The following is a 27465-nucleotide window of genomic DNA, read 5'->3' as shown; positions in this document are numbered from 1 at the left end:
CTCTTGGAATGGCCTATATTATTATGACGCTCTAACCTCTAGGCCAAATGAGCGGTCGTTTGGCACTCTACGGACTCCTCTGTCATATCATATATACAGATTGATGCGTTAAGTATTTTTAACCGATTAATGCACATATCTAATATGGGTATCATATTGCCCAAAGAATGAAGTGTTTTAACGTTACAGTAAAGGTTAAATCGCTATTTCACTTAAATGCGCCATATGTGTTTGTGAAACAGGCTCTAAATATCTAGGATTTTCAAATACGTCTCCGGAACCTCTTGATAAATTAATAGACTTAGTGAATTTTTTATATTTACGGGCCGATGGTCTAAAACTAAGTACTGGAGAAGTTTTGTAAAATTCAACAAATAATTAATTTCCTTAGAATAACAAATGTAAAATTTAAAAAACGTACAGCATTACGAATCAAATACCTAATAGTCCAAAAGGTTCTATTACAAGTCTAAATGAATCAAGTTCTAATTAAATTCAAGTGGTATTTAAAATAAGATCCAGCGCTGAAGTCGATGTGTCTGTAGTCTCTAATTTACTAATGTTCGAGTGACCTAAAGTGTGATGGTGTGCGAAGTCATCCAATTAATACAATAATATATTCCATGATTTCTTTGTCTGAATTCACTATAGTTCCAAGTTAATGTTTCTATCCATGAATATTATTATGGAATACTTTGCATTTCCAATGACTAATAATTTGAACGCGCAAACGCCCTGCCGCTCTAAGTACTGTACATTTGTTACCATTTCCTAACCGCAGTTTAAACCTTGGAATTGCAGGGTGACGAAAACATATTAAGTATCACGGAAAGTTTCCATGAACGCTTTCACTCTTACACATGTTTGGATTCTACAGTGACGTTCGTACGTTTTATTTTCAGGACCAAGGACACATCCACATTTAGTGATAAAAGCCGCACCAAAATTGATGCAATCTGGCGTGATACTAAAGCCCTATACACGGTAAATTTGAGTTGTATAAACTAACGCTTTGGATGCCTCAGTGACTTTTTTTTGGTTTAACGGATTTATTATTTTAACCTCAAACATCTAGACCAGATTAAGCAGTTCGTAGTTGACATATTCTTCAATTGGCACGACCCTATGGTCTTAAACAATGTAACAGAAACAATAACTAAACCAACAATGTAAATAATATTAAGAAACAGTTTACTTCTGCACGTTACAAATTGAAATGTCAGAGGAACTTACGGTACTGTGAAAAAAATCCCAAATAATCCTAAATCTTATATACCACTAATCCAAAAGTATAGAATGTTCTGAATGAGTTAGAAAAGTCTTTAATGTCTCGGTGTACTAAGCGTTGTGAAAGGTTTTACTGTAACCAAAGTCTTAAATGTCTTGATGTACCACAATGATATAATCCATATTATATTTTTGAATGAGAGCCTTACCATCCCAAGGTAATGTTTTTGTCCAAAGAGGCAGTAATTCCAATGGGAAATTTGAGTCTATAATTCTTCTCAAACACAACAGGAAATGATTCCACAGATTGAATTTAAGATAGGAATAAAGACTTTATTTACAAAACTCTCTTTCTATAATCCCTATTTTAACTATGCCGTTATAGCATTTTCTGAAAAACTAATGGCAAATTCTAAAATACTGTCAATAAGTTCGCTTTCCCAGAAGATAGAAAGTTCGTAAACAGGATTAGAACTTGAACAAAATGTTTTGCAAATATGTAAATAATTTTAAAAAACGTCAAAAAGTCAGGTGAGCTAATGTTCTACCCACAAACATAGATCAAGTTCAAGCCACATAACTTAAATATACATAACACAAACCTCGTGCTAATTCGTCTACTAACACACATGAAACCAATCATATATGCATCAAGGTGATCCTCTTCGACAAGACTGTTGTCGCAGGGCTTGAGTGATCGAATGAGGCTCATTAACGCATCTGTGTAGGATTTAGAGTTGTTTTAATTGAACATAAACATTTCAACTTGTGCCAAGGTCAAATCTAAACGATTCCAGCAGCGATGAACAAACAAATCGTTGTCTGTTTGAAATTTTCTCCAGACAAGTTATCCAGGACAACCCCACTGATATTAGCCCTAAAGCAGAATCAACAGTCCAAAGCGACCAGACGTAAACTCCATAGGATAACTATTAATATGTCAGCGACGTTGCCGCGATGTAACATGACAGTGGACTATTTCCTGTTCTTGCAGCCATTTCAGTGTTGTTAGCTCCTGCGGACCCCCCTGTTGCAAAAGTAGCTATGTACGGGACCGTTGGCTTTTCATCCGGGATAGCTATGAAAAAGGCGGTTGGAGGACGCATACCGTGTCAAGAAAAGAAAAAGGTCTTCGAACATCCAGGCGTGAGAGTCAAATGGTCTTCGTTTGTAGCCTTGCCTTTGAAGCGTCCATTCCACTAACAAATTTATTAACGAAGACAATGTCAGTCAAACATTTCCGCGGTGTGTTTTATACGCGATGAACGCGGAGCCGAAAGCTCACAGGCGATGATTGAAGTCACAAGGTAATCTAGCATCTTTAACCAGGATTCAACAATAGCTACAATGTATTTCCCTACATAACAAAGTTAATATTTAAAAGGGAAGTACATTATTGTGAACCAAATCCAAATAATCCGAAATGTTATATCACAAATCGAAAAGTAAAGAATGTTCCGAATGAATTCCAAGAAACTTGAATATCCTGATGTGATGTATTACAATGACTGTATCGAGAGTGTCTTTGAAAGTGTCATTGATCCCAAAGAAGTGTTTCAGTCAGAAAGGTCAGTGAGCAGTTTGTAATTCCAAAAATTAATAATACAAAATCATCTAAAATTATATCTGAACACAACTTAAAGTGATTCCCCAAAGACTGGTCTTAAAATAGGAATGTATAATTGTTTACTTGGTCCTCTTAATATCAGACTGTTGCCTGACTTATGACACAACATAATGATCTGGACATAGGTCATTTATAATATAAATTTCTATCATATTCGTAAACAAAGTCAGGTCTGTTTACTTAAATTTTAACATACAATTTGACCCCCAAAAAATCAAGTAGACCATAGAATTTCAAAGGGGAAAAAACAACCTTCTAAACACAAATCCAAGTAACATATTTTTAATAAAATTGTATTAGTCAGGTAGATCCACACTCCTGATTTCAATTACTGACAAAGGTCAAGCACATAATACAAATTAATGTTGATAATAATAATAAAGTCATGGCAAAGTTGCTGCCCTTTTCTTATTAACGGTCAAATTTTTCTCAAATTTGAGGCAGTAAAGTTTGACTTAAAATACGTGGGTTCAGCAAAAAGTTTTATAACAAACGATGTGACAAAAGGTTTACCTAACTGTTTTTAGTAATATGAATAGTCCTTATCAAAGTAACTTTATTGCGACCTCGTGCACTTTTCTCATTTTGTAATCTTCGTCCTGAACAACGGCAGCAGCTAGTCAAATAACAGCCCATCTAATTAAACTCAGATCTCCACCGACCCACCCGAGGATCTGACAGCGACCGCTAAGGGGTCATGTTATGGTGACTTTGGGTTAGCCGATGGAAATGCATCTTTCAGAAATTTGAAAGTGAATCATATCGTTCGGCACATATTAATGATCTTAAGCCATACAGTTCATTCTCACAAACGCACACGTATGAGACTTTCTATGATTTAATTATAAAATTTGCGATTACGGTAATAACACAGGTTACCAGATCATGACCCCGAAGCGGTCGCTGTCAGATCGTAACATAGGATAGGAGATCTGATTTTAATCAGGTTGCCTAACAGCATTCGTATCGATCCAATGATTTCATCCCTTTGTTACTTTCTGCTTCCCATAACGAATCTTTCAATTTTTGAAGAAAGCTTAAGTTGACCTTATAGTGTAATTTAGGATTTTAACCTCAAAGTTTAGTAAGATCCACACACACAAAAAATCTTGCATATGTGTGCGTGGCGTGATCCTGCTACAGAATGAGGTCAGCTGGTAGGTCTATTACGTTTATCAAAAGTTACATAAGTGTAGTCGAGGCTGCGGTGAAAAAATACGTCAACGGAAATTCGCAGAGATTCACCCACCACTACACTTAGTAGCTTCATGAGGATATATCAAACTAATATTAACCAGCAAAGGAGTGTTATAACGTTATAACAAGCAGTCGATTAACTTTTTGTGTTGTGGGTGTGGATTACTTAGACTTCAACCTCACATCTTAAAGGTGCGCGAGTCTGGATGGTATTTTTTCATCACATGGAGGTGAGATGGGTACAATGACAATGAGCAACTACGTATTCTTACATCAGTAACTATTGTAGGCATGCCAATCGGACCGTGTGATTGGCATCACTGGTACAGTAATCTCGTTAAGGCTGCCTCTGCAAATGGGTGTTTATTCATAACTTTTCGCGGGGGCAGAGGATAGCCTCAATACAATTATCAAGCTGTACTCGATGACAATCGAAGATAAAACAACTACCATGACTGAGTTAGACACCGTATTAATGGAAATGGGAAACCACCAGGTGGAAGTGGATTTACAAGCAGTAAAAGTCAAGTAATTTCCTTATAAAACATTAAAGGTATATAAATGCCAGCGAAACATGTAAACTATACGACGCCGATTATTGCCACAAAAAAAACAAAAACAAAAAAAACCAAACAAAAAAACAACAGCGCATGCATAGTTCCTTTCCAACAAAAGATGTCCAAAAATATATGGAATCAGCTCAACCATATTATATGTCATTCTGTGCATGCTGATTTATCTATTCTACCACAGTTGGTAATTCAGTTTTCTCTACTTTATTACTTAATGAATCTTGAGCTTAAATTTGTAACCACTTTATTGGTATCCTAATAATGGATTCAAGGCACAAAGTTCAAAATGTAAGTCTTTGGTCTAATATTTTCCCTCATGTAGACCAACAGACACATTAGACTGCCTCCTTGTATCTTGCTTTCTAAAGCACCCATTGTATTTGCAAATGACTACACTGTACAATTCAACTAATTTACACAGTGTCTGAATGTCATACTCAAAACAACATGAATAAATGCTTATCGCGAATCCAGAAAGATGTCACTAAACCACCACTAATATGTATTTAAGTAATTGTAAATAAATTATCATCTCATTCCCTACACATAGCCTATTCGACACACCGTAAAAACCCCTGTAGATAACCACACGGATGATATATACATGTATTCATTTTATATTTCCAGTCACTAAGCACCTTTCGCTGGTCTTGGTTTAATATTCACGATTAGTGGCAATCATAACATCCAACAGAGCTGAACTAAGTACCATTTTTAAGGTATGCAACTGCTCATATCATATATATGACCTGATAAGTTCGTAATTTATTTAAAACTTGGTCTCTTCTTAATTCAAATCACACTATTGCCTTGCTGGAAGTGCCTTCTCACACCAGCGGAAACACATACCACAGCTAGAATAGTTCTCATACTTGCAATTAAATTCAATACACATCCCGTTTATGAATACATAAAAGGTTTATTTAAGAATAATACCTAATTGCAAGTACTTTTCCTTATCATTAGACGGGTATTAAGAAAGAATGTCTGATGATATCCGAATATTGAACTTTTGCCGATTAATATTTAGAGACTTAGATACAGTGATAAAGAAAAGAAACGAAGTCAAATGTAAACAAGCATATAAGTCATTTTATAGTGTTCAGGAATGCTTCCGATTTCTCTGCACTATTATCTGTATAAACCACAAAAACCCACACAAATGTACCTTTAATAAGGAAAGGTTTATACCATCGAGTTATAAGTTTGCGTGTAATATAATTGTCAGTAAGGGGACCCGGTTGACTGTAAGAAGACCAATATGGCGGCCTCGACTACAAGGCATCGTGATGTTGCCACGTACAATTCATCCAGGTCAAATGTTTATGAAAAATATAACTCTAGTTGTTCTTGCTTTGTCTACAAGCAACAAGATAAATACAATGCAATAACTCAATAATATATCAATGCCATAATCTATCGCCATAATTCAATATTAAACTGTGTGTGTGTGTGTGCGTGTGTGTAACTTGAACTTTTAACGTAGTTTTAACAATTTTTCAGTCATATCTCTACAATGTCCGCATTGTGGCAGTTGATAGTTATGCACTGGGGCATCATGACAGAGACATTTAGCATGATGTCCCACCCAGTGACATTATCCTGACACCAAGCTGTCCAGTCCTAACACTAATCTCTCAATGCTGAACGCCTAGTTAGTACCATTTTTATGTCTTTGGTATGACTCGGTAGGGTTTCGAACCCGCGACCTCCCGCATCCAAGGTGGACGCTCCTGCCACTAGGTCACCGGCCCTGTCCAAAATAAAACTGCCCGTTTTAGCTCATGTAAATACATTTTGGGCAAAACATATTGCCCCTCAACATTTAAATGGCAGTTCAAGTTAATAATTTGTAACTTATCCCTTATTCTCAGAAGCTTGTACCGAGTAGTATGACAATGGAGGTTTAGCTGGCTACTAATCTGGGATGAAGTCGTGTACCCCGCATGACTATCCTCTGGCATGAGTGCCTGTTGGAGATGCAAGCAGATTTCAATCGCGGGTTAGCATGCGTACACGTGAGACAGTGGTCAGTGCGTAATGGACTGTGGATGTGGAAATGGATGTACTTGCGCATAATTGTGCGTCGCAAACGTGCATTTCACTTGTTTTTTTTTTTTGTTTTTTTGCTTTGTCACGTCGATTGACAATCTCAATGACGTGTACAGAATAGTATGATAATGGCGGTGTAGTTTGTGTGGTGTGAAAACAAAGTCACGACAGTAACAAAAATAAAAAAACTACTTTTATCCGACCACTCCAAAACTAAGATTGATTTAAAATCGGACAATACAAAATTTGAATTTCTTGACACATAGAAGTTGTATGCTGCAGACAAATTTGTGTGTATTCCCAACAAACAGACACAAAAAGATATACAAAGGCAAGTTCAAGCTCCCCAAATGCACTGACCTTACAGTGAGATATATAAAGATTGCATACCATGAGATAAATTCTTGGAAATTATTTTAATACAGACAAGACAGGAAATAACTACTGAGTAAAGTTCGTTGATTCTGGTAGACAGACTACAACTGACACTCCAAGTACGTACTTTTCACGCCTTACTGGTGTTGGTTTTGTGTGGTTTAACGCCATTTTTCAGAACACGATAGGCTATACATGGCGTCCAGCATTAATGGTGGAGGAAGAACCAGGGAATACCCCGGAAAGAACCACCGATCCACGAGAAGCTACTGGCAAGCTTTCTCACATACCCACACTGGCCGAATCCGAGACTCGAACCCACGCAGACAGAGGGGAGATGGCAATGATCCGTAACGTAGAGTGCTTTAGACCACTCGGACACTCGAGACCACCTTCACGCCTTACTCGAATGTTTGACAATTTTGTTTAAACTCAGTACTCAATAATTGTAAATGTACAGATAGTATAATGTTGACTTATTAAAATAACTTTATTTTTGGTGATTATTTTACAACATTACGGGTGCAGCGATTGATTTATAGTGAATTCTGATCTTTCTCAAGCATCTCCAGCAACTTCTGTTACGGTGAAAGATTCGTGTTAAATCCCTGCTCTATGGAATCGACATTCCTACAATAAACAGAAAGACATGTCTGCAACAATAAAGTATTTTAATAATTCTGTTTACATATATACTTCTATTACATATGAGTCAACATGACTTTGTATGAAATGACGAGATCTGGGGTAGCGACATGTTGGTGAAAGGACGAGTTCCCGAGAGACTCAACATCCGGCGCATAGTCGTACACACAAAAATAAGGATATGTGAAAGCATTTCAGAGAAGAAGAACTTACTGTACAATGATGATCTAAACCTGGTGATTTCGGGGAAGGCAAGGAAGTAAAACTTGTCTCTTTGATTAAGTAAAGAGTTTTACAGATTAAAAATATGTGGATAGAATAATTTAAAATATTTTTGTTGAAATCTTTAAATAAAACCACGATGAGTATTTTAAGCCACACATTGAATGAATTTAACACTTTATTGAACAAACTGATGTAAAGATGAGTAAATATTTGTATTCATATAAAATACACAGCTTATTATAACTTTTACCTATTCTATGAAATTGTAAACAAAATAAAAAATATATTGATATAATTATTTCTTTTTTATAACTAAAAGAAGAGCAATAGAGCAATACTATTCATTCAAGCTGTTTGCGAGCCGGAGAATTTTGACATTTAATTTGTGGGTCCCTTGTTATATTTCACGCAATCATAGTCACGTACACCAAGAGATTGGGATTCTGTATTGAATATTATAACAGAAGTTGATAGACTTATTCGTATATAGCAAGATCTGATGTCAAAATTCACAACAACAGTAAGTTGGGGTGGAAATGGTGTCGAAGGCAAGTTTGGAGTGGAAATATTGTCGAAGGCAAGATGGGGATGGAAATGGTGTCAAAGGCTACTGTTGATGTTACAATTAATGATAAATAATAGCGATGTAAGCAATGAAATAATAAGCAAATATTTATAACAATTATAGGATGGAAGGGTAGGGAAGTTTTCCAGGTACCGGGTTCGGATTTTACCGGATCGGGCTTCTCTACTCCCATTATGTCCAGTTTTCCTAACCACTCACCCCGATTTTTGCCAACCATAAAACAGAGTGTGATTGAGTTTACGTGTAAGGGTGGACCGACACGGCAAGAAAATATTCTTTTCCTTAAAACCGGGTCGAGTATTTCTGTGTAGTGCAAAACCCTCTGGGTCCGGGTTGCCGTACCGGGTACGCATCCACCCTTATTAATAATATATTTGTGCTAACTTTACATATTATAAGAGGAACTGGGGAATATAAACGTTATTATTTTTCTCTTGAACGTATCGTAGTCGCAGATTCCGCTCTCACATGTTGACATACTCTGACGCTAGACTGGTCATCATACCTGTTACGTAAATATACCTATGGATATGACCCTTGTTGTGGAACAACCAGTTTACTTTATTATGTACATTTAATTTCTATTACTTGTTGGATTTTTTGTCCACGATTGTATGTATTATTGTAGTTTACAATTGACCTTAGTCCAAAATCAAGTATACTGTGTACCTGACTAATAAAATTGATTTCGTAAATGACATAATACATAAATAATATGCCTCTGCGAGCATAGATTAAATATTAGAATCATTACCAATGGAGGTAAACATGTTTATCTTAATCTTAGTCTAGGACACTGGAATTTCCCCCATGGAAAAACATGGTGTACCTAATGTTTGACGTGTTCTTCATTATAATTTTAGTAATAGGCTCTATCTTGTTGACAACTTAGAATGTTATAGAAATGAACATTGACCCTCATCTTGTGTCTTAGTTTTTCTTATAATGACGTTTACCTAAGAAATAACTCATTCTTTCCTTAGCATCTTGAAGCAGAATAAGTCTTTTCAAATTTCATTTGGATGAAATTATTCATTCAAATTATTATTCACTGGAAGTACAAAAGTGCTCATCAGTAATACTTTTGGACTGTAACATTAATTTGGAATTATAGTGAATTCAGACAAGAATATTTTAGGATTATATTAGTGTGATACATCAAAAGACTCTTAGCACATCATCACAATTCAGGTCATTGGCACATTAACACGTTGGAGACTACCGGCATATCAACACATTAAATATTTTAAATTATTTGGAAAACCACTGGAATTCAATTGGAACTTTCTATATTTGGACTTGTGATACAAAACAATTCGAACTATTTGGGATTTAACGCACAATACTGTCAGTTTTTTAAATTCACACTTTGTATATTACAGAAAAACGTTTTTTTTTCTTCTTAATTATATAAAACTTGTTAGTTTTTGCTCTTTTCAATTACTTAGTTTTGACTTGACTAGTCTGATCGCCTGTGCGCTTGAATTAACCAAACAAATATACTGATGATAAGGACCAAATGGTCCATACAGTTACACCTCAACATGATGAAGAGCTCCTCAGCCTTCGAGAAGTCCGGCGAAAACTCAACAAATTAAACTCATGATGAGTTCAAATACGAGTTAATTTTGTGTTCTTTTTCTGTGATCAAACGGCGGTTAAAAAGTCTTTATTCATTTCAGTCTTTGACCAATATTTGCAAAATTAAAGCGCTTTTCCGGATTGGGAACAACCGAATTCTTTCTCCCGACATTATCCTCCCGATTTCCAGGAGCGTGTGAATAACAGACTAAATATAGAAAAGAAAAGAAACCTGGCAATAATTACATTTAATTATTTACGTGTTCTAGATATTCTAATCATTGTGTTTATTATATACGTATATTTATTGATAGCTTGCCATTTTCATGTTTAGAAAGGATACATGATTCTTGTAAAATGTCTCTACTACTACCACTACTCCTACTACTACTACTTCTACTACTACTGAAGTGATTGTAATCTAACAGTTAACATCATATATAACACTTTAATCAGTAGAGTAATTAATGGAGATTGATATGCACAATTTGACGGACTGACTGCATTTTAAGTTTATTTACGATGCGAGCCAAGTAGCAGATCCGTTAAAAAACAACTGAAATCATGTTTACTTGTAAACATTGACTTCTACCTGTCAATATAAAGAAACAGCCTTATGTAATCCGTTCCGAATGGCTGCAACCTACGACGCTCTACATTTCAAACATGAAGTAATAAGATCTTTGAATATTTGTTGTTGCAAAAGACTAAGCTGTTTGATTTGCTTTTATATGCACATCATTTGCGTACCTTCGAGTCCTGGTTTATTGTGTGAAGGGAGTGTTATAAGAAATCCAATATATATATAGTACATACAGCTAAATGTATGCCAGATAAAATATTACGCAGTCATTAAATATATGTCAGATAAAATATTATGCAGTCATTAAATGTATGCCAGATAAAGAATTATACAGATATTGGGACCAACACCACACTATTTTAGCATTTTGTTATTTATAATGAAGTCATGGTAAATTATTTCGAGCCACTTCTCTTATTCTAACTCACGCTAATTATACGGTAAACTAAAATATTTACGTGCTTTTCAGCCTTTCGCTATTTATATAGTGTATGTCTCTTAGTGTGTATTAATGTCATGATTTTTGTCTTTACCAAAAGCATGTACCATTTGATGATGAGATGCCAGTTTTAAGTGGTTAACTTTGTTTCCAGTACAACATATTTCACTCTGTGCAAAAGTATTCATTGATGCGCGAAGCCAACTTGAGCATCATAATGTTCCAAACCAATGTTGGTCTTCGTGATAAACTCCTCATATAGCAGTGACCATGTTATCTTTTCTTGTTAACGATCAAATTATGCCAAATTTGAGGCAGTGAAGTTTGACTTAAAATTCGTTAGTTGATAAAGAAAAGTTCTAAAACAAATGCTGTAATAAGGTTTACTTAACTGTTTAAAACAATATGAATAGTACTTTTCAAAGTAACATTATTTTGACTTCATGCGTTTCTCTCATTTTTTGCCCCATGTCCTCAACAACGATAAAAACCCAGTAGCGTAAAACATTCGTTGTGATCTGGCGATAGCATCCCTTTGTTCTTTTCGTCTGATAATGGTTTTCCCATAACAAATCTTTCAAGTTGGGAAAAAAGTTAAGTTGGTTTGTATAGTAGGTAAGTTAAAATTTGAAGCCCAAATGTTTTGTAAGATCTGCAAAACAAACTTGTACATGTGTGCGGAACATGATCCTGCTGCAAAATGAAATCAGGTAGGTACGAATACCTTGGCGAATAGCAAAAAGGTAAAATATATCTGTCTACTGTGGCATTGTTCTGCCCATTCACAGTGATATTCTCTGGTACGATGTAATTCAAACCCACAGTCGTTCCGTTCCTCAGCCGATCAGTTTCTCCTTCTTAAGTTTATGTGAATTCTATTTTTCTTCAGTGGATATGTTGTGTTCTTTCTATTTTTGAACTAATACAGGAGAATAGTTTTATTTTTCTCCTTTTTATGAAATGAATTCGAGTAAATTCTGACAGGTACTTTGGAAATTGTGTTATTAAGTTTCAAAGTATCTGTATAGCATGTAGATTTTTTGAGTTTGGTCTACTTTGCTTGGAATAATTTACATTGCATTGCTATTTGCGGGTATTCATTTATCACATGATGAATGGCCTCTGGTATGGGATAATGAGGGCAGTATATACCTAATGCATTGCTTGTTGATAAAAAACCTTCCAAAGTTACTGGCTAGGAGAGTTTTTCCGGTTCTTAGTCTGTTTATAATTTTGAAGTCAATAGGATTGTGTAATTTGGGTGCTTTATTTTGTTCACTAATATCCCTTATGATCTGTCGTTTTGGTTGTTATTCCAATCCTTTTGCCAATTAAGTTTAATCTTTTTCTGATCAAGCTTAATTGTCCTTGGGTAGTGAATGATAATGGAAGGACTTTGGGCTCATTTAAACGTTGTTTGGTTTGTTTATCTGTCTTTCGTTCAGAGGAATGGCTATCTGAATAGTGAAGGGGGCATATTAGGGTCACCTAAGACTTCTATGTTAAATTTGGTCGTTTGCATTTTGGGGTAAAACGAAAATTTAAAATGGAGCAGATTAGACTCGTCTAGGATCAAGGGTGAATTTAACAGAGGGAATGTAGAGCTATATGAGATTAGGCCTGTCTTGGACTAATAGGAATAGGAAAGTGGGCATGTTATGGTACTGGACATTGGCAACAATGGTGCAAGTGGCTGACCTCAATAGGGCGGAACAGTGTGGCACGGGTCTGTCCTGAATGCCCGTTACTCTCGGGACGAATAGAGACATATATAAAGACATTGAAATACGACACAAACATAGACTGATGATCATCACTCTATCACATAAAAGCGACAATTATTTTAGGCAAGAGAGAATATATATCTTTTGGTGGCCATGGAATGGCCCTGAAAAGAGCTGTTTAACTTTTTCTAATCTCCCTCCTCTCTTCTTCGTCTTCACCATCTTCTCATCTTTCCCATTACATTTTTGTCTTCTTTTCTTCTTCTCATTCTCTTTTACTTCTCCTTTTCCTCTTCCTCTTTTTTAGTTTTCTCATTCTCCTCTTCCTTTTCCAGCTTAGCATTGTACGCTCTCATTTGTTTCTTTTCCTCTTTGTCCTCCTTCTCCTCCGTTTCCTTTTTCATAAGGTCTCTATGTCTTTCCCTGGCTTTTTTAAATTTTCGATCTCCATTTTCGCTCGGTGAGGACTATAACATCCATCTTCCAACCTGACCAACATTTCCCCCACCATCCCTATATCGTCCACCACTTCTTGGATCTTCTGTATTTTGTTGACGTGCTATTGACGAACGGACGTGAAGGTAAAAAAAAAACATCCCCTCTTACCAACTACCCATATCACCTACCAAACAATCCAAGCAAGGACGTGAAAAAAAAACTTTACACGAAAATTAACAATACCCACTCCGCCATCAATAACATGGAAAGCGCGGACCTAAAAGAAAAACGCAATTTCACTTTTTTCCTACAAACACACTTTATTATCACTCCTACACAGACTATCTTACAACCCCAAAAACGAAGTGTTTATAGGCACACTTCTATTTTCTAACTTACAAACACAAAAACAGACAACTTTTGGGAAATGAGTAGTATTTATATTCTAGATTGTTTGGGATATCCCTGAAAATAGGTGTTTTTGTTGGGGGTTGTGACAATCTCTTATCGTCTAAGATTGCGTGCGCGTCTGGCTGCATGCTTTATCACAGGATAGGGTCCAGGATAGGGTCTGCTTCTTCGGAAGGAGAAGGAGAAGTCCTGTACTCCACATGACAATCCTCTGACATGAGCGCCTGTTGGAGGCGAACACGGATTAAAATCGCAGGTTCGCATGAGTGAGCATATTATCGAGGACAAAGTCAAGGGCGGTAGATGACTTGAAAATATCTCGGCACCCAAAATGCTGTTATCATGCTACTCCAAAAGTAAGATTGGTTGAATATGGGGCTATACAATTTTGAATTCCCTGACACAAAGAAGATGTATGCTAGAAACAAATTTATATGTGTTCGAAACAGACAGACACTTACATATATACAAAGGCAATTTCAACCTATCATCAAGCGCTGGTCAAATAATGAGACAATAAAGACTTTATACGATGAGAGAAAATCTAGGAAACAGTTTAATACAGACAATAAAGAACAACTGAGCAGGTTTCAAGTCCGTTGATTAGGGTAGACAGGCTGCAAAGAAAAGGATTGCTACAAGAATAGAAAAGGAAAGGATGAAAAGAACAAACATTACTACTTAAGCAATAAAACACCGGACCATCATCATAAAAATAGAAAAGAAAAAAAAAGAGATTCAATACAAATAAAAAAGATGCGAGAAACACTCACAGAATCCCCACTGATATCTTAAAGAAGTGACAATCATCAATGGACAATTCTTACTGAAGAATATTGGAAAAATGTACTTAATGAAGAAATATGAAGGATGTCAAAGACGGACTGTCCTATGGAACCTGTAATATAACGATATACATAGCAAACACTGAAAGAGATATAAATCCTGGTTATCTCATCCAAAATCCACTGACACCCTAAGTTCAGTTCTGGTCTTTTCACTCAGTATTCGCATCAGTGGGAATTGGATTTCAAGATAATACACAATGATTGTAAATGTAAAGACAGCATAATGTTTTAATATTTAGGTAACCTGTTTGCCATTTTTTGTGTGCAAGATACGGGTGTAGCTTGCCAATATAATGTCTGCTGGAAATGAACTTAATCATTCTGTTTACACACACACACACACACACACACACACACACACATATATATATATATATATATATATATATATATATATATATATATATATATATATATATATATATATATATATATATATATATATATATATATATATATAGACTGCACGCGGGCCAAGACGACTATGTACGAAATGACTGGGTCTGGTGTATTGAAATGTTGGCGAAACGTTGTGTTCGCATGAGACTTAACATTCGGCACACTATTGAATAAAAAAATAAAAATAATAAGGATGTGCGAAAGCTTTTCAGAGAAGACCATATTACACAACGGCCTAAACCTAGTGATTTCGGAGAAGGTGAGGAATCAAAATCATACTTGTTAGAGAAAGAAAAGAATTCCAACAGACTGAAATATGTGGCTAGAATCATTTAAATAATTTGTAGAAAACTTGAAATAAACTCACGATGAGTATTTTAAGTGACACATTACATGAATCAAACATTTTCTTGAAAAACTTCATGCAAAGACGAGTTAAAATTTTAAAATCAAATATGACACACACATTCCTGGATCTGTTACATATTCCACGAAATTGTAAAAAGAAAAAAAACAACACCACACAAATGAATTTGATATAGTACAGAGTCTGAGGAAAAATGATTTAGTTCAACAAAAATTGTATAATCGTTACAACATTATGGCATCATCACAAAGACGTGCCTGTAAAAGTTTGGCAATGAAGGACCAATGTTGTAAAACATTTAGTAGAAAACATGCAATAAATAACAATAAATATCTAGTGAATGCAGAAAAACTGTTAATGGTTTAAATTAGCTCAGACACAAATGACACCAAACAGCTTAACTGTACAACTTTCGAAAACAACAACATACAAAACCAACGAACATATCAGGATTTATATTTCATATTGCCTCTCTCTCTCTCTCTCTCTCTCTCTGATCCGAGTGGCCGAGTGGTTTAAAGCGCTCACCGTTACGAATCACTACTATCTCACTTCTATCTGCGTGGGTTCGAGTCTAGGGCTAGGCCAATGTGTGTATGTGGGAAAGTTTGCCGGTAGCTTCTCATGGGTGGGAGGTTCTTTCAGGGGTTTTCTCGGATTCTTCCTCCACCATTAATACTGGCCGCCAGGCATAGCCTATCCTGTGCTGTAAAATGGGGTTGAACCCTACAGCAATAATAATTCTCTCTCTCTCTCTCTCTCTCGTACCGCCCAATAACATGGTGGCAGAACTCGTAGGTCAATCCCTTTTGTTACAATGTGTCAATTAATGGCCGTCTTCATAAGAAGGATATACCTAGCACAGTCTGGGAAAAACTTAGGAATGTTCCTTCATAATGTAATGAACATAAATCAAACGAAGGCAGAAACTCTCCCATAACATTTGAAGTAGACTTATGAATATTACTAAAGTCACGGGATTTGTAACTAGAAACAAATATAACTATTGAATTTAAAAACAGACTAAAAACATTTGCTTGTAACTCATTTCAATTTACAGAATACATATGTTAACTTTAATCTGCTTAACGATATAGATTAATATGAAGAAATGTTTTTCTTTTAACAAAAAATCTTAAATTTAGACTTCAAACCAATAAAAGGTATTTACCTTGACATAAGAAAAATAATTTAGTTTTCAATTAGGGATTAGGCGCCGACAAGTAAATTTTTCTTGAGGCAACCTGAGATTTTCTTTGGATCCCGGAAGTTTTCCTACCTGAGGATAATTATATTTTTGTCTTTAACAAATATTATGGATATAATGATTTTTGTTGTTGTTAAAAATCACAACAAGAATATTTTTTTATAACTATTTGCGAGCCGGAAAATTTTGAGAAATAATTACATGGTCGTTCCCTTACGTGTAATTGATGCGTTAAAATTTATTTTCATTGTAATCCACCCATGGGCTGTATACTGAATGCAATTACTGTCAAGTATACCCAGAGAGTGGCATTCTGCATTGAAAATTGTCGGGGAAGTTGGTAATCTTCTACGTATATATCAAGGTTTGAGAGTATATATTCACTTAAAAGATGCGTTTGGGTGGAAATGGTTTAGACAGTTACTGTGGATGATGCATGTAATAATAATAGTTATGCGAGAGACCAAATAACAGGAAAATATTTATCACAATATATTTTTATTATTAACTTTACATATTATAAGGGAAAATGGGGAAAATAAACGTAACTTGTCTCTTAAAATTATCGCCGTCGCAGACACCTCTACCACATGTGGCACACTGTGACGCTAGAATGGTCTTCGTAACTTATACGCCAAAAATTTACCGATATGGAGCTTGTTATGGAACAATATTACTGGACCAGTTCAACCCCCTGAGTGCTTGGACTGACTAAATATATGTTTAGGGCAAGCACCAAAATGGCCCATACAGCAATTCTACCTCATCTGAATGAAGAATTCGGCAACCTTCAACAATTCAGTTAATAACTCAATACATTAAACTCATGATGAGTTCAAATACCAGTCAATGATGTATTATTTTTTCTCTACGATCAAAATTATTTTTTCATCCCAGGCTTTGATCAATACTTGCAATATTAAGGCGCTTTTCCTGGTTGAGAACGAACCTACTTTTTTCTTCCCACTTTTTTCTCCCGATAATCTGGCTTGAGTGGAAACCCTGAAACTGTTAAGAAAGACCCACCCCGAAAAAGAAGGAAAAAGAAAACTTGCAATAATTGCTTTTAAACATTTACGTATTTTAGGTGTAATTTAGAATAATTTTTATATATGTATAGTTATTGCTAACTTGGTATTTTACAGCAAGAAAATACGGACAGATCCGAATATTTAAAACTGCAATTACCATATTTAGAAAAAGAGAATTCTTGTATAATTTTACTACTAATACTACTAATTATAGTGAAATACTTACTTGTAGTCCAGATGACACTGTTATATCAGACTTTAATTAGTTGCGCATCCGATGGCAATTGAGATAGCGACCTGACAGAATGACTGCAATTTTAGCTTATATACCGTGCGAGCCATGTATCATATCCGTTCGGAAAGAAATAACAAAATAAAAGATACATGTTTATCTGATACATTAACGCCTACCTGTCGAGACTGAGAAATAGCCTCAAAAATCCGTTTCGTTTGGAGGCGACCTTGGTTGGGAGGTTCTGCTTTAAAATCTTAAAGCGATAAGATCTCTACCTGTTTGTCGTTACAATCATAAGTTGGATTTTATCCGCATTTACATGAACATCATTTGCGTACATTCAAGTCCGGATCCTTTGTGAGCACGGATTGCGAAACGAAACTGAATGCATGTAGTACGCCAGATAACATGTATGGATTCTCATTTTTATTTCTATATGTGCAGTTATTATACAGTCGCTTGGACCACGCCACCGCTATTTTCACCATTTTGTTATTTATAATTGCTACGTTTCCATGGTATTAAACTTTGTATCATAAAGAAGCAAAACAAACATATTTTGCAAAATTCAATAAACATTGTATTTCCCTACAAAACAAAATTTAAATTTTAAAGGAACGTACATTATTGTGAATTAAATCCAAATAATCCAAAATATGAATTACAAGAATCTTGAATATGCTGATGTGATGTAGTACAATGACTATCCAGAGTGTCTTTGAATGAGTCATCATTGATCCCAAAGAAGTGTTTCAGTCAGAAAGGTCAGTGAGCAGTTTGTAATTCCAAAAATTAATAATAAAAAATCTTCTAAAATTATATCTGAACACAACTTAAAGCGATTTCACAAAGAATGATATTAAAATAGGAATGTATAATTGTTTACTTGGTCCTCTTAATATCAGACTGTTCCCTGACTTATGACACAACATAATGATCTGGACCTAGATCATTTCCAATATAAATTTCTATCAAATTTGAGTAACAAAGTCAGGTCTGTTTACTTAAATTTTAACATACAATTTGACCCAACAAAAAAAATCAAGTAGACCATTGGAATTTACAAGGGAGAAAAAACTCCGAAACACAAATTCAAGTAAAATATTTTTACAAAGTGTGTTAGTCAGGCAGACTCACTCTCCCATTCTCAATTACGGACAAAGGTCAAGTACACAATACAAATTAATGCCAGTAATAAAGTCATGGCAAAGCTGCTACCCTTTTCTTGTTAACAGTCAAGTTTTTGTCAAATTTGAGGCAGTAAAGTTTGACTTAAAATACGTGGGTTCGGCAAAAAGTTTTATAACAAACGACGTGAAACAAGGGTTACCTAATTGTTTTTAATAATATGAATAGTCCTTATCGAAGTAACTTTATTTCGACCTAGTACACTTTTCCAATTTGTGACCCCCGTCTTGAACAACGCCAGCAGCCCGTCAAATAACAGCCAATCTAATTAAACTCAGATCTCCACTGCCCCACGTGAGGATCTGACAGCAACCGCTAAGGGGTCATGTAATGGTGGCTTTGAGCTAGCCGATGGAAATGCACCTTTCAAAAATTTAAAAGTGAATCATATCGTTCGGCACATATTAATGATCTTAAACCATACAGTTTAGTCTCACAAACGCAATGTATGAAACTTTCCATGATTGAACAATAAAATTAGTGATTATGATCATAATACAGGTCACCAGATCATGACCCCGATGCGGCCGCTGTCACATCGTAACGTATGACAGGATATCTAATTTTAATAAAGTTGCGTAACAGCATTCGATTCGATCCGGTGATTGCATAGCTTTGTTATTGTCTGCTTTTGTAATGGTTTTTACATAACTAATTTTTCAGTTTTGGAACAAAGCTTAACTTGGGCTGTATAGTGTGTTATTTAGGATTTGAACCTCAAGGTTTAGTAAGATCTGCACACAAAACAATCTTGCATTTTTGTGCGTGGGGTGATCCTGCTATAGAATGAGGTCAGTTGGTAGGTATATTACGTCTATCAAAAGTTACATAAGTGTAGCCGAGGCTGCGGTGAAAAAATACGTCAATGGAAAGTCGCAGAGATGCACCAACCACTACACTTAGTAGCTTCATGAGGATATATCAAATTAATATTAACCAGCGAGTCAGTGTTATAACGTTATAACAAACAATCGATTTACTTGTTGTGTTATAGGTGTGGATTACTTAGACTTCAACCTCACATCATAAAGGTGCGCGAGTCTGGATGGTATTTGTTCATCGTATGTTTACATAGAGGTGAGAGGGGTACAATGACAATGATCAACTACGTATTGCTACATAAGTAGCTAGTATAGATAGACCAATCGGGCCGTGTGATTGGCATCACTGGTACAGTAATCTCGTTATGCTGCATATGCAAATGGGTGTTTATTCATAACTTTTCAAGGGGGCACATGATAGCCTCAATACAATTATCAAACTGTACTCGATTAATCGATGACAATCGAAGATAAAATAACTAACATGACTGAGTTAGACACCGTATTGAAGGAAATGGGAAACCACCCGGTGGAAGTGGATTCACAAGCAGTAAAAGTCAAGTAATTTCCTTATAAAACATTAAAGGTATATAAATGCCAGGGAAACAAGTACACTATACGACCCCGATTATTGCCGAAAAACAGCGCATGCATGGTTCCTACAAAAGATGTCCAAGAAATATATGGAATAAGCTCAACCAGATTATATCAGATATCGAATACTCTCAAATACTGCCCAGCTGTAAAATCATGTGGTATAAACTAGAAAGATCTACAACACGATAATTGATCGTACTAAGTCCACAAAGCATCGGATATCGACCAGGGAGATCTGCAGCCAATAATTGATGGTATTAAGGGTCATTGGTAATGCACAATTCATTACAAGTGGGTCGGGGATGGTATTCTGACTGTGAAGAAATGGCTAAACGAAGTATGGTAATTGTGATGTCCCATTTCTTTCAATAAAGTAGCATGCAAAATTTAGCGGTCAGTGCATGAAACAATAACTAATAATAAAAAACATGCCATTTTTTGTCTACGGACGTTGGTGCAATGGACAGAAGTTTCTAGTTTGTAAGAAGTGAAAATGAAACGCCATTGACGAATATCGATAATCCATTTAGTGGCAAGAAGAAGTGGATTTCTGTGCATGTTGATTTATCTACTCTACCACAGCTGGTAATTCAGTTTTCTCTACTTTATTACTTAATGAATCTTGAGCTTAAATGTGTAACCACTTTACTGGTATCCTAATAATGCATTCAAGGCAAAATGTCCAAAATGAAAGTCTTTAGTCTAATATTTCCCTTCATGTAGACCAACAGACACATTAGACTGCCTCCTTGTATCTTGCTTTCTAAAGCACCCATTGTATTTGCAAATGACTACACCGTACAATTCAACTAATTTACACAGTGTTCGAATGTCATACTCACAACTTGAACAACTGTTTATCGCGAATACAGAAACATGTCACTAAATCACCACTAATATGTATTTAAGTAATTGTAAATAAATTGTCATCTCATTCCCTACACATGGCGTATTCGACACACCGTAAAATCCCCTGTAAATGACCACACGTATGATATATACATGTATTTATTTCATATTTCCAGTCACTAAGTACCTTTCGCTAGTCTTAGTTTAATATTCACGATTAGTGACAATCATAACATCCAACAGAGCTGAACTAAGTGCCATTTTTTAAGGTATGCAATTGCTCATATTGCTCATATCATATATATTACCAGAACAAATCGTAAGTTTTGTAAAGCTTGACCTCCTCTTAATTTATACCACACTCTTGCCTTGCCGGAAATGCCTTCACACACACTAGCGGAAACGCATACCATAACTACAATGGTTCTCATACTTGCAATTAAATTCAATATAGACTGATTGATTGATTGATTGAATTTTAACGGCGCATCAGCACTGTTAGGCTATTTAGCACCAAACAAAATGTTATATGTATAATCTTTTAAAAATTATAAAAAGTCTCATATCGACCTGCGATATAAACAACAAATAGTTGAAATTAAAACGATAAGATGGTAACGGTGAAAAATAAAGCATCCCGATCAACGGGGAATGTAAATGGTGTATGTTAATGAAGGATGATTAAAAGATATTAAAAAAGGGACGGTGTGTGTGTGTGTATATATATATATATATATATATATATATATATATATATATATATATATATATATATATATATATATATCATAAAACTGCACAAGGTGATAGCATACAAATTAGAGTTTAGAGTAAATGTTCAGTGCTTTCAGGAACTCTATAATACGAGTGATGTTTATAGTATCAAAAAGTTCCTTCATGTCATGCACAGTGTAATTATTCTGATCGAGCGTAGGTTGCAGGTCAAAACACTCTATCATAAAGTGCTTGATAGTGAATGGTTCATTGCAAGAAACGCACTCTGGTGGGTCTTCACCTTTTAGTAGACCGCTCCGGTGGCCTAGTGGTTAGAGCGTCCCCCTCGGATGCGGGAGGTCGTGGGTTCGATCCCCGGTAGAGTCATACCAAAGACTTACAAAAATGGTACTAACAGCTGCCTCGCTTGGCGCTCAGCATTAAGAGGTTAGTGTTAGGACTGGTCGGCCTGGTGTCAGGATAATGTGACTGGGTGGGACATCATGCCACATGTCTGCGGCATGATGCCCCAGTGCTAGACATCACTGAAAACTGCCACACTGCAGACATCGTAGCGATATGACTGAAAAATTGTTAAAGCTACGTTAAAATTCCAAATCACACACACACACACACACACACACACACACCTTTTAGTATGTGGGAGTAGGTGATATAAGTATGACCAATTCGGAGTCTTGCAATATACATCCCGTTTATGCTTACATAAAAGGTTTATTTAAGAATAATACCTAATGGCAAGTGCTTTTCATTATCATTAGACGGATATTAAGAAAGACTGTCTGATGGTATCCGAATATTGAACTTTTGCCGATTAATATTTAGAGACTTACATACAGTGAATCAAGAAAAAAAACGAAGTCAAATGTAAACAATCATATGAGTCATTTTATAGTTTTCTGGAATGTTTCGGATTTCTCTGCGCTAATATCTGTATAAACCACAAAACCCCACACAAATGTACCTTTAATAAGGAAAGGTTTATACCATTCAGTTATAAGTTTGCATGTAATATAACTGTCAGTAAGGGGGCCCGGATGACTGTAAGAAAACCAATATGGCGGCCCCAACTACAAGGCATCGTGATGTTGCCACGTACATTGCATCCAAGACCCAATGTATATGAAATATGTTACACTAGTTGTTCTTGCTTGGTCTACAAGGAACAAGATAAATCCAATTCAATAGCTCAATAATATCTCAATGCCATAATCTATCGCCATAATTAAATATAAAACTCTGTGTGTGTGTGTGTGTGTGTGCAATTTGAATTTTTTACGTAGCTTTAACGGTTTTTCTGTCTTATAGCTTATAGCTATGCACTGGGGCATCCTGCCATAGACACCCAGTGACATCTCCTGACACCAAGCTGACCAGTCCTAATACTAATCTCTCAATGCTGAACTCCTAGTTAGTACCATTTTTATGTCTTTGGTATGACTCGGTAGGGTTTCGAACCTGCGACTTCCTGCATCCAAAGCAGACGTTCTTGCCACTAGGTCACCGGCCCTGTCCAAAATAAAACTGCCCGTTTTAGCTCATGTAAATCAATTTTGGGCAAAACATATTGCCCTTGAATATTTAAACGGCAGTTCAAGTTAATAATGTGTAACTTATCCCTTATTCTGAGAAGCTTGTACCGAGTAGTATGACAATGGAATTTTAGCTGGCTACTAACCTGGGATGAAGTCGTGTACCCCGCATGACTATCCTCTGGCATGAGTGCCTGTTGGAGATGCAAGCAGATTTCAATCGCGGGTTAGCATGCGTGTGGGTGAGACACTGGTCAGTGCGTAATGAACAGTGGCTGTGGAAATGGATGTACATGCGCATAATTGTGCGTCGCAAACGTGCATTGCACATCACACATTGCACTCGTTTGTCTTTTTTGCTTTGTCACGTCTATTGACAATCTCAATGACGCGTACAGAATAGTATGATAATGGCGGTGTAGTTTGTGTGATGTGAAAACAAAGCCACGACAGTAACAAAAATAAAAAACTACTTTTATCCGACCACTCCAAAAATAAGATTGATTTAAAATCGGACAATACAAAATTTGAATTTCTTGACACATAGAAGTTGTATGCTACAGACAAATTTGTGTGTATTCCCAACAAACAGACACAAAAAGATATACAAAGGCAAGTTCAAGCTCCCCAAAAGCACTGCCCTTACAGTGAGATATATAAAGATTGCATGCCATGAGATAAATTCTTGGAAACATTTTGATACAGACAAGACAGGAAATAACTACTGAGTAAAGTTCGTTGATTCTGGCAGACAGACTAAAACTGACACTCCAAGTTATCTCTTTTCACGCCTTACTCGAATGTTTTACAATTTTGTTTAAACTCAGTAATAAATAATTGTAAAAGTACAGATAGCATATTGTTGCCTTACTAAGATAACATTACTTTTGGTGATTATTTTACAACATTACGGATGCAGCGATTGATTTATAGTGAATTCTGATCGTTCTCAAGCATCTCCAGCAACTTCTTTAAGGTGAAAGATTCATATTAAATCCCGGCTATATGTAGACAACATTCCTACAATGAACAGCAAAATATGCCTGTAACAATAAAGTATTTTATAATTCTGTTTACATATATACTTCTATTATATATGAAACAACAAGACTTTGTATGAAATGACGAGATCTGGGGTAGCGACATGTAGGCGAAAGGACGAGTTCCCGAGAGTCTCAACATCGGGCGCTCATTCGTGTTCACAAAAATAAGGGTGTGTGAAAGCATTTCAGAGAAGAAGAACTTACTGTACAATGACTAAATCTGGTGATTTCGGGGAAGGCAAGGAAGTAAAACTTGTCTCTTAGAATAAGAAAAAAATTTCATTAAGTTAAAAATATGTGGATAGATAATTTAAAATATTTTTGATGAAATCTTTAAATAAAACCACGATGAGTATTTTAAGCCACATATTGCATGAATCTAACATTTTATTGAACAAATTGATATAAAGATGAGTAAATATAAAATACACAGTTTATTATAACTTTTACTTATTTCATGAAAATGTAAAAAAATCAAAAATAGATTGGATATTATTATTTCTTTTTTATTGCTAAAAGAAGAGAAACAGATCAATACCATTCTTTCAACCTGTTTGCGAGCCGGAGAATTTTGACATTTAAATGGTGGGTCCCTTGTTATAGTTAATGCAATCAGTCACGTACACCAATATATTGGGATTTCTGTATTGAATATTATAACAGAAGTATATAGACCTATTCGTATATAGCAATGTTTGAAAGCAAAATTCTCCACAAAAGCAAGCTGGGGTAGAAATGGTGCCGAAGGCAAATTGGGGGTGGAAATGGTGTCGGAGGCTACTGTTGATGATACAATTAATGATAATAATAGCGATGTAAGCAACGAAATTATAAGCAAATAAAATTAATCTAGGAGAAACTTGTCTTTCTTCTGCTGGTTTTACATGCCAGAAACATCACCTTACTTGGAAAAATACAGAAATGTCCCAAAATGTAAACTTTATTTTTTGATCAAAATGCAACAGGCAATTAGCATATGTGTTTGCTTTATACAGTTTCTCTCTGTCACTTTTGAAGTTGCTGATAGGTGCCACTTAATAAGTTTGACCAGTGCTGCATTATATTAGTGTAAGTGTGAGCGAGGGACATTTCAATTATTATGCATCAAACTTGAACTTGCAATACGAGGTGGGCGCCACTGTAATAGGTATAGCGGTATTTGGGAAAAATAACAATGTCATGTCTCTGTGGGTTCTTGTACTTAAATCAGACTTGATGATGACTAAATGAAGAATATGATGATGAAGATAATGAAGACCATGTAGATGAAGACAATGAAGATCATGTAGATGAAGACAATGAATATCATGTAAATGAAGACAATGAAGATCATGTAGATGAAGACAATGACGACCATGTAGATGAAGATAATGAAGACTATGCAGATGAAGATAAGGAAACCATGAAAATCATGAATTTTATGTCCATGAAGATGAAGACCTACAACATATGCACATGAAATATAAAAAAAATTAAAAGTAAATGAATCTAACACATACGGACAATTCACAATATAATAAGGCACGGAAGTATTATAAAACTATCACAATGTAGTTAAACATTTACCAGCATCGTGTAGTATTTTGGTGTGCAATAGTTGTTTTGTTTTATACAATTTGCAAAGTATTGAGTAACATATGATGAGTCATTGGAGGAGTGAACACTAGAACAGGGAACTTGATAACGTAATCGGTGGTTGCATGTTAGACATGTGCAATGCAAACAACTCACATACTACTCACTCACCATGCGTACCACAGAACAACATGTATATGGACACTGGATATCACTGTACTGAATCTGTAACACCAAAATACTAAATGCATCCAAACAGTAACAAACAGTGGTTTACACATTGAACAATGACTTGTTAATTAAACAAGACCAAAAAAGATAAAATACTTTAGTGTTAGTGATGAGATAACTTTTTGGTTGTTTTTTTCTTTCTTTTTTATTTCACGTCTGCCAAAGAAAAGCTGCCTTTTAATCAAAGCCTCAAAAGCCTCATTGACCACATCTGATCCCTTTATTACTCATATTGAACAACAACACAAATAGCTAGCATGCCAAACAGATGGCCTATGCAAGGCATTATTGATAAATATGACATTTTCAGGTTATGCATAATACAGTACAAGCTAAACAGGAGAGAGGGCAAATATCATCAATAGAAAGCAGTTCTACTTAGATGGAGCCAAAGACAAATTAATGTGAAAATCAGGAGGTTTTTTGTTATATAGTAAGTGCAGTCATATCTACACAGTTACCCATTTCACAACTCAGCTTGCATAAATAATAGGAGGCATTTTAATTTAATTGCAAAAAAAGGATGATGATACAATGATGTATATCCAGAGAAATTACATGCAATTGTAATATGATTTTTTTAAATTAAAGAAATGTCCTTCCTCTAAACATATTAATTAGATCTATACTTTTATCTATGATTTGTATATACATTTCATAAGACATTTTACCTTAGATTATCACTGCTTTTAGTTTAGCTAGTTTACAAAGTGATGATAGTAATAGCTACAGAAAGGTATGCACAATTTTAGTTTATTGCATAGAAGATGGTAGATGTTGTGGAGTTGTGAGCTATCTTTAATGGACCATCCTTAAACTTCAGGCCCAACAAGGGAACAGTCGGTAATGGGTGGTCTTTCGATAGGATATATTGTTCTCAATTATTTCAGGATAATTAAATTTGTTTTTAAACTAACAGATACCATGTAATATGGATTGGATGTTCTTTATCACTGCTTCTCCCAAACTACTTGGAGGATTAACATGAAACTACACATGCATTCATCCAGTGGTGTAAACATGCTGCTGCTCAGACATCCAATATGGCCACCACTACTCCTGAATGGGTGGTCATGTCAGTATTCTGTTTTCATTAAAAGACTTCACATGATGTCTAACTGATCC

General features: G+C 35.5%; 1 protein-coding gene across 2 annotated transcripts in view; it reads right to left on the bottom strand.

Moving 5' to 3' along the window:
• Nucleotides 1-17898, bottom strand: part of LOC149807079 (pancreatic lipase-related protein 2-like) — a 43979-nt gene extending 26081 nt beyond the window's left edge. For both annotated transcript variants that reach the window (XM_089961598.1, XM_089961608.1), the window contains exon 1: nt 17761-17898. The gene's annotated coding sequence lies outside the window, so the exon portion shown is untranslated. The remainder of the gene's footprint in view (nt 1-17760) is intronic.
• Between the last annotated feature and the right edge of the window lie 9567 nt (nt 17899-27465).

This window comes from Sinohyriopsis cumingii, chromosome 1 (assembly GCF_028554795.1).
Source record: "Sinohyriopsis cumingii isolate HCF-2022 chromosome 1, ASM2855479v2, whole genome shotgun sequence".
In the NCBI taxonomy this organism is placed as follows: Eukaryota; Metazoa; Mollusca; class Bivalvia; order Unionida; family Unionidae; genus Sinohyriopsis; species Sinohyriopsis cumingii.
This window is presented reverse-complemented; position numbering and strand designations above follow the sequence as displayed.